This window comes from Muntiacus reevesi, chromosome 2 (genome assembly GCF_963930625.1).
Source record: "Muntiacus reevesi chromosome 2, mMunRee1.1, whole genome shotgun sequence".
NCBI classification, from domain to species: domain Eukaryota; kingdom Metazoa; phylum Chordata; class Mammalia; order Artiodactyla; family Cervidae; genus Muntiacus; species Muntiacus reevesi.
Window position 1 is genome coordinate 106,007,898 of NC_089250.1, and position 13,159 is coordinate 106,021,056.

The window sequence follows — 13,159 nt, forward strand, 5'->3', positions numbered from 1 at the left end:
GTTTTGTGAGGCACTTCCCAGTTTGACCAACCCAACTATTTGTATTTATTTTTTGGCCTTGGCATATTCTGATCCATACATGTGGCACAAATGTGAACCTCAAATGAAGGGAGAGTAGGTCTGTGGTTATGATGTTTTAGGAGAGATTGTGTTTTTCCACTCAGATTTGAGAGTGAAACAAACAAGTGTCTTTCTTGACTCCCTTTCCCAGTAAATAAATTTCTTTTTCTAGTCTACCCTTTCATTTACATTATTAGCCCTTTGAGCGTTTATTTAGGTTTTATGTGAGATGATTTCAGCTTCTCTACCTCCACACCCCAAAACATGGTTGCCTTTTACAGCTCTGGTCATTGTAACTTAAGCTCTGATTTTCCTGGAGAGACACATGCCCTCAGGGCATCCACTGCTGGTCTGCCTGCTTTCTCCCTAATTATTACTTCTTTGGTTTTTGGCACCTTGGGATTTCTCTTACTTATTTTCAATTTCATCTTTGTTTTCTGATACATGTTACTATATTTACTCTGGCCTTTCTGGTGTTTTGCAGAAGGGGAAATTTTAAGGATAATTATTCTATAATATTTGATCTCACAAATATTCATTAATAACTATTTATTCAAATGTTCATATTATTCAAATAAAATAGCACCTACCATGTGCTAGGCTATTCTATTTTTTCTATTTAATTCCAAAAGATTCAAAATATTATGTTTATTAGTATAGCAACCACCAGCTAATTCACACACTATTAAATTAACGGGAAATTCTTTCCTATTTTAACAAGGAGATCTAAGCATGGTGGATGCTGACATTTTCATGTGAAGTCAACCCAACTTGGATAGCACTAAGAGGGCATTTGTAACACTCTTGTTTGAGGTTCACCCCACTACACTAATCTCTACTGATAAATCTCTATTAATAAAACAATGTTAATAAAACGTTCTAGGAATCTAGAATGCTAACATGTATATCACACAAATGAGTAGTAAAAGTAGAATCTCCTTTAAAAATTCTTTTTTATTTTTTTGGCTCTACCATGTGGCATGTGGGATCTTAGTTCCCTAACCAGAGATTGAACCCCCACCCCCTGCATTGGAAGTGCAGTCTTAACCACTGGATTGCTAGGAAAGTCCCTTAAAAAAAAATCATTGAAGATAATGAAGGTTGCTCTAAAGATATGTTACTGTGGCAATCTCTCAGAATGTTGAAACTACAAAGACATCAGGCTCTTCCACTCTCCTGTCTTTTCTGTATTTCTCTTCCAGACTTTGCACCTCTTTCATCTCCTCTTGTTTCTCTGCTCCGCTCTTCACTTTCATTAGGTGCCTTTTTGGCTCACTCAGCTGCTTCAGTGGTTCCATCATGGCTGTTCAAACATGGCAGCCCTGGGAAGCCTGGTGGGTCAGCCGGCAAACATGGCAGCCCAGCCTTCCCAGTTGGCTCCCAGGGCTCATCCTTTTGATCCATGTAAGCATGGATTTTATGCTTACAAAGACAGTCACATACATTATTGAATCTATACCTAACAGTGTTGTGACAAGCAGAATCTTGTTCTCCTAATTATTTTATTAAATGAAAACTGAAACCCAACAAGTAGCACTTGCCCACCAATACACAGCCAACAATTGGCAGAGCAAGGACCAAACCCAGGTTTTCTGGCTCAAGACCGAGTCTTTCTCAGGAGCCCAGCTCATATACAGCTGCCTGGTAAGTCCACATCCAGATGAAATTCCAATGTCTGGAAAAATTGAATTTCTAACTCATCAGGAAGCTCCCAATTTTCTGAGATTTCTGTTAAAGAACAGAAGGTCTGGGATTTCTTTGTGAGAATGGTGGCCTCAGATTATAGAGTTTAGAAAACCAGTGTGGGTTTAGTGAATGTCTTGAGGGCTATGCTTGGCCGTATTGGGAGTTTTGCAGTGGGTTACTAGTGGCCAAGGGCTTGTGAAAATATACACGTCTCACTGAGCTTAGACCTGAATGGAAAAAAAAAAAAAGAATTTCTGAGTAAGAGTCTGACTAATGGCTCTGTGGAAGAAATTGAACAGTGTCTGAGATTTTTCCACGTGCCTTTCAGCAAGAAAAATTTCATCTCAAAACTTTGTACTGCGCACAGTCATCTATTGTAACTCAGTGATGAAGTCTTTACTGAACACCTACTATAAACTAGGTGCTGGCAGTAATAGAACCATACAAGATAAGACTCTATCTTTAATGGAGACTATAGTCCAGGGAAGTCTTAGCACCCTAGTTGACTTTATAGTCTTGTGAACTGCCTGGTCATAAACCACTGCTCGATCCCAGTTGACAGTCAGCCTTGGATAAGTAATCTCTTTCAGCCTCAGTGTCCTCATGTGTAAAATAAGGCCAATGATTGTTCCTATTCAGCTGTGCCTGTAACTCAGAGTATTGCCGTGGAGATTAAAAGGTAATGTATGTAAAGGGCTTGGCACAGAGTGAAATATCTAAATAAAAGGTAGGTTGTTGGCATAAAATCTTAAAGAGGGTTTTGGATGTGTGGCTTAGAAATGAGGAGCTAGAATAGTCCGGAATGGTGGCTTTAGATTCAGTTATCCCACTGATGTCACTAGACTAAGATGCTCTTGAAGGATTGGCAGGTGACAGACATTGTGCAGAGGTTTTCAGGGGGTGGAATAGCAGGAGCAATGGCAGAAAAGAGACTCACATCAAGGAAATAGCTTGTGTTTATGAGTAGGCCTAGTATGTAGGGGAAAGATAGGTAGGTATTAATGATTATAAATATTATAAATATCACACATTTAATACTCACTATCTGCCAGGCACCTTGAGAAGTACTTTAAAATTATGATGTAAATTATTCTTCCCAATACCACATGAAGTATCCCCATGAAATACTGAAACTTGCCAGTCAAATACCTTTTAGGACAAAGTGCTATACTGAAGAGAAATGGTTAGGAGTGGAATCTGAATCAAATGGGACAGTGAAGAGTCAAGTGCTTCGGCCACCTGATGCGAAGAGCCAATACTGGAAAAGACCCTGATGCTGGGAAAGATTGAAGGCAGAAGGAGAAGTGGGTGACAGAGGATGAGATGGTTGGATGACATCACTGACTCGATGGGCATGAGTTTGAGCAAACTCCAGTAGATTGTGAGGGACAGGGAAGCCTGGTGTGCTGCAGTCCATGGGGTGGCAAAGAGTCGGACACGACTGAGCGACTGAACAACAGGAAGCAGTTCTTAAATTCCTGTCATGTTTTAAAGACATTTTCCAGTACAACAGAAGGGGGAGCCCTAGAGACATGATTCTTGGCCAAGAAATCTGCCCATTCTTCCCATTCAGGAGTATAGGGAAATCTACCCCCACTTAAACATGGGCAACAGCAAAGGACTGAAGGGAGAAACTCAGGGTTCTTATATAAGAAAAGGAGCTGATGAGCATAATAACAGGCCAGCAGACAATGAAGTTCTCTAGAAAAGCATGCCTATAAAACTAATGAAAATTTTAATTTAATATTTCAAAATAAGTTAAAAAAATTTTTAATGACTAAAAGTATGAAATGAAAGCATAACACAGGATAATAAAAATTCATAAATGAGATGATGGGACAAAGAAAGACTTAAGAGGAGTTCATGTAGAATCCAGTAAGGAAAAACTGTTTTTCTCCTTTAAAAAGAAAAACCATCTCAGAAATGAAAGCATGTGAATACAGGAGGGAGTAAATAACACAAATAACATCATAAGAGAAACAGAAGATTAAAAAGGAGGAAAGTTAAAAAGAAATAAAAAATAAACTGGAGAATGGGGAAAAAAAGGATATGAGAGAAAATGATAGATATGGAAGAGAAGATCCAACCTGTGTATAAAAGAGAACCTGAGGGAAATTCAAGCAAAGAAACAGAAAAAGGAACAGAGTAAATACACAATCTCAATGAAAGACTTTAATTTACTTCTCTTTGTAACTAATTAAACAAATAGTAAAATCAGTAAAGATATAAAAGATTTGAAAAGCACAATTGGTAAGCTTGATCCAGTTAACATACATAGAACACTGCACTCATGTACTGAAGAAATACATCTTCTTTAAGTGTACACTGAACATTGCTCTAAATCATCTATCTGTTGGGCCATAAAGTAAGTCTCAGAAATGGAATCAATTTCAATGGACTGAAATTTTACAGGGATTATTGTTATCTAATGGTTTTAGCTAGAAATCAATAACAAGAACAACAACAAAACAATCCCAAGATGTTTGGAAATCAGCAAATAGACCCTAAGACAAAGAATAAATTAGAAAATACTTTAAACTTAATGATAATAAAAATATAATATGCTAAAATGTGTGGGATATGATGAAAGTCTTGCTTAGAGGGAAATTTGCAGTCATAAATGCATATATCAGATAAGGAGAAAGATTTATTATCAATAATTAAGGTATCTATTTCAAGATGTATAAAAGAGAGCAGATTAAATCCAGTGTAGAAAGGAATTAATAAAGAGAGGAAATTAATGAACTAGAAAGCAAACATGCTATAAAGAAGAATCAATAACTATAGTTTTTTTTTTAAATGACAAATAAAAATCATTAACCTTTAGCAAGACATATAGGAAAAGAGAGAGAAGGCACAAATTGACAAGATCAGGAATGAAAAAGGTGATATCACTATAGGGCCTATGAACATAAAAAATATCATAAGATGATATTAGGAATAATTTCATGCCCATAAATTTGACAGTTTAGATAAAAATCAATACTTTTCTTAAAACCATAGCTTACTAAAGCTAACATGGAAAGAAATAAAAAACTGGAATAAGCTCATACCTAGAAAATAAATGTTTTTCCTTTTTATAATTAAGATTTGTATTCCACAAAAGTCACCCTTTTTTTTTTTTTTTTTTTTGGAGATGGTACTTGAGATGAAGTATATTTGCTGTCTTTGCACTACACAGAAAAGTCCTTGGCAAAAGAATTAGAAGACAGGAGTGAGCTTCAGAAGAAAGCATATTGAAGACAGCTTGGACGTTGTAGGCAACTGGCGGGGACAAGATGAGCCCATGGAGATCACAGAGCAGGCGCCCAATTAATGTCTGTTGATGATTCATTTTTTCATTCAACAAACATTTAATGAGGCCTACAATGTGCACCGGATTAGGCACTGCGAATACAAAGATGAATAAGGCACTGTCCTTGCCTGTAAGGAATTTAGAGTCTGGTAGACGAGAGCCATAGACACGGACAATGATAATACAACCTGATAAGTGCTAGGACACTTAGCAGGTTGTATTATATCCATCCGAGTAGGATTTCTTCAGGTTGCTGTTGGATCCATGAAGTCCTCCCAGCCACCAGGGCCTGCTGTTGTTTCTGTCATGCGGTGAATGTTCCAAGAACTAACAATGATAGCTGTAATTTATAGCGTGCTTATAACACACACTTTACAATATCCTCATGAACACCCTCCGTTGTAGAAAGTATAAAATTTAGTGGCATTAAGTATATGCTCAGTGTGGTGCAACCATTACCGTGATCAGTTCCAGAACACTTTCATTACCATTGAAAGGAAACCCGTATCCGTTAGCAGTCACTCTCCAATTTCTCCTCCCCTCCCAGTCCCAGCCCCTGGCAACAACTAATCTGCTTTCTCTCTCTGTGGATTTGCCTCTTCTAGAAATTCCTTATAAATGTAATCATGTGATGTATGTATGTGGTCTTGTGTGTCTGGATGCTTTCACTTAGCATGAGCCTTCAAAATTTATCCATGTTGTAACATTTACCAGTGTTCTATATTTTTCATGTCCGAGTAATATTCCATCGCATAGTTATAGGTACCACATTTTGTTTATCAAATTATCACGTGATAGATTGTTTCCACTTTTTGACTGTTATGAACAATGGGACTATGAGCATTCAGGTACAAGTTTTTGTGTGGACATACTTTTTCATTTCTTTGGGACATATACCTAGGAGTAGAACTGCTGGGTCATATTGTAACTCTATGTTTAACTTTTTGAGAAATTACCAAACTATTTTTGCAAAGCAGCTGCACCATTTTACATCCCTACCAACAGTGTTCTCAACACTTAACTGTTATCTGTTGTTTTGATTATAGCCATCCTAGTGCATGTTAAGTGGCGTTGAGTTATTCGTCTTACCATTTAGTTGTAAATTTCTTTGATATATTCTGGATACTAGACTCTCTTCAGATATATGATTTGCAAAACTTCACTCCCACTCTGTGGGTTGTCCTTTTCACTTTCTTGATAGTATTCTTTGAAGTACAAATGTTTTTAACTTTGATAAAGTTCAATTTATTTTTTTCTTTTGTGGCTTATGTTTCTGGTGTCAAGTTTAAGAGACAGTTGCTCAATACAAGGCAGGATTGCCTAATCCATGAGGATTTACAGTTGTATTTTATTCTACAAATTTTGTGGTATCAGATTTTGCCTTTAGGTCTTTGATCCACTTTTTTTCAGGTGATAAATTAATCTTGCTAAATATCCTAAGAAAATCTCCACTGTTAGAAAAACATGGTTACTATCAAAAGACAGTATGGATATAAAAATCTAATCCTAAAGCATACAGTCTGAATGATGTAATGGTGGAATAAGAGAATTCCTAATTACTATTATTTTTATCGAGATACTATGAATTTTATGGAGATATTATGTAAGTTTAAGGTGTATGTACAGCATAATGACTTGCCTATGCTGTGAAATGATTACCACATTTCAAACAAATGATTAAGTTAGCATCATTTGATCCATTTTGAGTTAACTTTATAAATGATGTGAGGTAAAGGTTCAACTTCATTCCCATCCCCCCCCCCCCCCATATGTATAGCTAGTTGAGGCTTTCTTGTTGGCTCAACGGTAAAGAATCCACCTGTAAGGCAGGAGCTGCAGGAGACATGGATTCGATCCCTGGGTAGGGAAGATCCCCTGGAGGAGGAATTCAACCTAATTCCAATATTCTCACCTGGAGAGTTCCCACGGACAGAGGAGCCTGGTAGGCAACAGTCCATACAGTTGCAAAGAGTCAGACATGACTTAACACAAACACACACACACATAGCTAGTTGTTACAGAACATTTGTTGAAAAGACTAATTTTTTCCCATTGATTGATCTTAGCACACTTGTTGAAAATCAGTTGACTATAAAAGCATGTATTTAGAGATTTCCCTGGTGGTCTAGTGGTTAGGACTCTGCACTTTCACTGCCGAGGGTGCAGGTTTGATCTCTGGTTGGGGAACTAAGATCCCCCAAGTCACACAGCATGGCAAAAAAAAAAAAAAAAAAAAAAAGCATGCATTTATTTTGGGGTCCTCAATTTTATTTCATTGATAATATGTCTATCCTTGTGCTACACCTAAGAACCTTATGAAGGGCATTCTCAAAGAGCAAGACCTCCGTTACTAGGAGTGTTTTAATTCTATCATCAAGCTTCTCTTCTGACTGTGCACTGGCATTGGAGTCAGCTTACCCTCCCCTGGGGCTTCTGTCGCCATCAGAGGCTGATGAGCCTCACATTTCTCCGCCGCCCAGGGAGCTGGGATGGGTTCCCTTGACTGAGTTCCAGAAACCTCAAACCTTTGTCCCAACCAACTCTTCCCTTTCCCTTCTGAACTTCTCTTTCTTGTTTCAGGGGGATGACTCCCACTGGCTACCAGTCACCAAGGCAAGAACCAATGGAATCATCTTTATTTGCTCCTCCTTTTGCCCCTCCTTCCAATCCATCAACAACAATGTAGAGTCACTCATCTTCTCCGGTTTGTGTCCCCTTTCCTAGACCTAAAGACAATAGGATCAGGCATCCAAATCTTGCCTGTGGCTTATTGCACAGCCCCTCATGTGCTCAGATATACTCCTGGTAAACAGATTGCTCCCCTATCCAACCACCTTCCATGCCCCCTACCACCTAAGGGATAAACATCCAACTTGGGAGGGGCGCCAAATAGGAGCTAGGCATCTAGAGGCAAATCAGATAGAATCCTGGAGGCAGAGGAGCTGGCAGTGGGGGAGGGTGCATATGTGGATAGTGGAGGATTAAAGATCAAGTTTAAAAATATTGTTTTGAGCCTCTATTGGGGCAGACACTGTGTTAAGTCCTTAATGTGCATTATCTCATTTAATCTTTACATCAGGTCACATAGGAGGCAGCAGAGCTGGGTCTGAACCCTGTACTTGACTACCAGATGGCTTCTGGGCAGGGTTGTGGGCAGCCAGTCCTGCACCACAGCAGTTGGGGTGAAGCACCAGGGAGGAGAGTAATCCTTGCCTGAACAGTCGCTCATCCTCTTACTCTGCATTTTCTTGTCCTGCTCTTCGTTTTGCAGATGAGGAAAATAAGACTCAGAGGTCCCTCAGCCAGCAGAAAGCAGAGTTGGACTGACACAGAACATCCGACCTCAGAGCTTCCTGGGAGGGGGATCCGATGTGATGAAGGTAGTAGCCCTGATCGAGGAACGGGGAGGCCCAGCTTCCAGGCTGGTGCACCCATGTATGCATAACCTGGAGGTGATGGGAAGGTGTCACCTCTTCATGTGTTCTCAAGCCAACCCTGTCTACTGCCAGGGCTATTGTGAGGCCCAAGGAGCTAGAGCCGGTCTAGTGCTCCAGGGAGCAGGAGCACGCTATGCATGAACATAGGCTGGTGAGCAAACGTCAGAGGTCCTTATTGCTGTCCCGTGATGCTGAGGGAAGGGGGCGTCTGGGTGCCTGCAGAAAAGATTAGACCATGAGGGAGGAGGGCAGTCTTGCGCTTAAGGTGAGAAACGACTGTCTTAACAAGTCAGAATCATCCTGTTATGAAATGAGCATCCTTCAGAGGTAGTGAGCTCCCACCCCTGGGGAGAGGCAAGCAGCTGATAGAGAGTGTGCCCTGGGGTGGACAAGACATGAGTCATCTCAGTTCCAAGACCAGTTCATATTGAGAGTCCAGCTTTCTGAAAGGCTGTGCTTCTCAATGCAAAGAGAGTTCTGGGGGCAGACCCTGCTATGTTTGAAAGTTTATTGTCAAGGAGTGAGGAAAATGCTATTTTAGGTTTACCAGCAGATTTTTTTTAAACTGAGGAATAGTTGATTTATGATGTTTCAGGTACACAGCAAAGTGATTTACTTATACTTACTTACATGTATATATATTTCAGATTCCTTTACATTATAAGATATTGAACTTAGTTCCCTGTACAATAGAGGAGGTCCTTGTTGTTTATCTATTTTATAAATAGTAGTATATATAGTACTGTGTGTATGTTAATCCCAAACCCCTAATTTATCTCCCCACTGCCCCTCTCCTCTTTGGCAACCATAAATTCGTTTTCTGTGTCTGTGAGTTCTTTTCTGTTTTGTAAATAAGTTCACTTGTATCATTTTTTTTTTAGATTCCACATATAAGTGGTATCATATTTTTCTTTCTCTTAGTTGGATCATCCCTAGGTCCACCCCTGTTGCTGTAAATGGCATTATTAGATTCTTTTCTATGGGCGAGTAATAGTCCATTGTACATATTAATATTTACCGCATTTCTTTATGCACTCCTCTGTTGATGGACGTTTAGGTTGCTTCCATATCTTGGCTATTATAAAACAGTGCTGCAGTGAACCCTGGGGTGCTTGTATCTTTTTGAATTAGAGTTTCCATATTTTCCAGATATATGCCCAGGAGTAGGATTGCAGGATCATATGCTAACTCTAGTTTTAGTTTTTAAGGGAACCTCCATGCTGTTTTCCATAGTGTCTGTGCCAATTTACATTCCCACCAGCAGCGTAGGAGGGTTCCCTTTTCTCCACACCCTCTCCAGTACTTATTATTTGCAGACTTTTTGATGATGGCCATTCTGACTGGCAGATCTTTTACTGTTTTTGTTCTTCATTTGGTTTGGAAAAGAACTAAAAGATTGGATTTATCTTTGGGTTAAAGATGGAGCTTTGGTTAAAAAGAGAATCCACTTTAAAATGAGCCTTTGGAGAAGAGGAAGAGAATGGATCGATTCTGAGGGGCCTTGGGATCAGGCCTATGGGTCTGAGGTGGGCAGTGAGGGATGGAGTCATCTTCTCTGACTGAGACCCACAGGAGGCTTCAGAGCCTGGCCCCTGGGGGTGGGGTGGGAAGTGTGATTGTCTCCAGTCCCACCCAGGGTGGGCAACACACAACATGGCAGCAAGCAGAGGACATCTGAGGGACAGGAATTCAGGAGCCTGCATAGAGGTGGCCAGCAGAATCCACAGGCTTCAGACCCAGGGTCGGTTTGAAAGTGGTCTTTGCTGTAGCATAAGGCCCTCTGGAGAATTATAAAATGGTTTTGTTGAGCGTTAGCAGCCCAGTGACTGGTACATCTCTTTCTTCTCCTTGAAAAGAATTTCCATCAAAAGAAATACACTCATGACAGGCATGTTTGTTGTTCCTTGGAATCTCAGAGCAGCTTCTACTGATTTCAGAGGTGTATGAAACTTTTCCATGAATTGACCACCTGGGACAGGTGGTTAGGACTGAGTGGGGTGAGGAGGAGGCTAGGACAGCCCTGTTTGGTTCCCATTCCAGGATGAGGAGGATGGAAACAAGGCCCCTAAGTGGTCTGAGGAGATTTGGGACTAGAGCAAAGTCAAGCTCATTGTAGCCCCTTCACTCCCCGTGCAGCAAGGGGCTCCGAGCAGGACAGGTTGGGCCCGAGAGCCACCCAGAGCCCACATTACAGGGTCCGTGTACTTAACAGCAGGCTGTCCTCATTCTCAGAGCTCAGCAGCACGGATCTCAGTGCCCGGTGGAGCACTGGGGGAGCCAGCTAAGGGCTGTATAATGATCCATGAATCCATTGCACAGCCGGGGCACCTTCACAGAGCACCTGGTAGAATAAAAAGCAAGGGAGGTCATACCCCCAACACACCCCCTCCCAGTAGCTCTTGATCTGCCCCGTCAGCCACCTCCTAGCTCTCTCTTTCCTGGACAAAGGACCTCAGCGGAGCTTCCTGGGAACCCAGGCGTCCCTGGTTGCTTTTGGGGGAGGCAGCAGGCCTAGCCTTTGGGTTGACTCCAACCACAGTTCCTGGGAGTTCCCCCAGACTTCCTGAGGGCTGGAGGGCAGTCACCCACTACTCTCGGGTGTGGGGCACCAGGAACCTCAGGAACGAACTCCAGAGACCCTTCACTGAGGGAACAGGAGTCTTTGACCTCTGGCTTCTGGGCAGTAAGTTTGGGGTCACAAGCGCCAAGGCACTCATTGTCCCAGCCAGAGTCCTGCACCCTCAGGTTCCCTCCACCCTGTGGCCAGGAGCACGTCCCCAAAGTCTAGCTGTGTTGTCCACCTGGGGTTGTTATCGTTCCATACTGTGATGGTTCTCTGCTCCTGGCCACTGAAGAAGACCTTCAGATGGGCATCCGTGGCACTGAACCAGTCTCCCTGCAGACCTGTCGTCAGGAAGTTCATGACCTCCCACCAGTCCAGGCCCCTCTGCTGGGGACAGCAGTCCTGGTTGGTGGCCACCAAGCCATGGCACACACGCTGGCAGAGGTCACTGGGGTTCTTCCATTGTCCCTCCAGGAGCCAGAAAAAACTCTGTGCAAGAGGCAGTGGGTATGGATGAGCTCATAGCTTTGATTTTGTTTAATGTTTCCCTCTGACTATAAAAGCAATACTTACTCATGTTAAAAGTTTAGAAAGTATAGAAAAATTATTCAAACAACATAGTAAATGCTCTCTCAGCAGAGTTCTCCATCTCCATCTCCAGCCACATCACTGACTCCCCTCTTAGTAAGCTAGCACTGCGGAGTCAATCCTATCCCAGGAAGGCTCCTTTGAGACCTCCCAAGTGGCCTCTGCTCATCCCCCTCTGTCTCTATGCTTCTCATTGCAAACGGAACATAGCTACTCCTTCCTTCCCAGCATTACATTCTCCTTGCCCTTTCCCCCACCCAACAGGCCTCACCTCTGCAAGAAGCGGCAGTCTACCAAGTGCATGCAGACGCTGTATTGGTCCTGGAACATGGGCCAAGCCCCGCGTCACTTTCTCGGGAGAGTGGGAGAGCTGGTTTTGGCCCTGGCCAGGTAATGCTGGGAGCTGGAGCCCTGGGTGGGCCAGTGGGTGATGGCCTAATGCAGGTGTTGCAGGGTAGCCTGCTGCAGGGCATCAGACCAGAGGGTGCCTGTGCCACTGGGCCACAAGAAGTGCTATGTGTCCTCCAGGAAGGAGCCCAGGTGTCAGAGGCTGGTCACATTCATGTGTTCCCCCACCAGCCACAGCTGGGCCCAAGGGTCACAGCAGGAGGTGGGTGCCTGAAAGAGTTGTGGAGTCAGGGGCACCGGCTCACAGGGAGCTGAGCCTGAGAAGGAAGTATAAGAGCAGGTCTCTGCAGCTTCTCATCTCCCTCCCTCCTCAGCCTCTCCACGCACCACTGACTCAGTCACACCTGCCCTCTTTCTAGCACCTCCACCTCCAGCAGCGGTAGGTCTCCTTGGCAACAACAGAGCGAGTGTCTGGTGTGAAGCAGGAGCTGAGCGTGGCTCTGCTGAGTGTTCTCAGGGGCCCTCTGGAAGGAAATAGGCCCCATTCTGAAGCCAGCGGGTCTTGGTTACTGTTGCTGAACTGAACTTGGGTCTGCTCGTCCGACAAGCAGTGCAGTCAATCGGCTGACACCAGGTTGTGGTGAAGGAAAATACAGCGTGAGTTGCAGCGTGCCAAGCAAGGAGAAGGGGCGGCTCACACACAAAACAGCCAAACTGCCTGATGGCTTTCAGGCCAGGGTTTCCACAGGCACACTAGGGGTGAGGGGCGCGGGGTATGTTGATCAGCTCGCGGACGTTCTTTTGATTGATTGGTGGAGAGGTGACAGGGTGTTGTTTCGGGAAGCTCAATCGTCAATTTTCTAGTTCCAGCCAGTCTTGGGTCTGCGTTCTGGTGGTCATCATGCAGTTAACTTCTTCTGCCTGGCGAGGGGGTGGGGGTGAGTCTTAGTTTCTGCAAAACAACTCAAAGATATGTGTTGGGATGTTATCTATAGCCTTTGAGGAGGAACTAAGTGTCCTTGACTTTGTTTTATGGCTAAGCTATTATTATTGTGTTTTGTTTGACTGCTTTCTTTTGTGCTCCTCTAATTATTAACTCATTACATTTGTTCTCTGGAACTTGGGGGAATGCCTTTCTATAAGCAAGATGCAGGGGACAGGGGAGGTTTGTCCTGGGAAGGC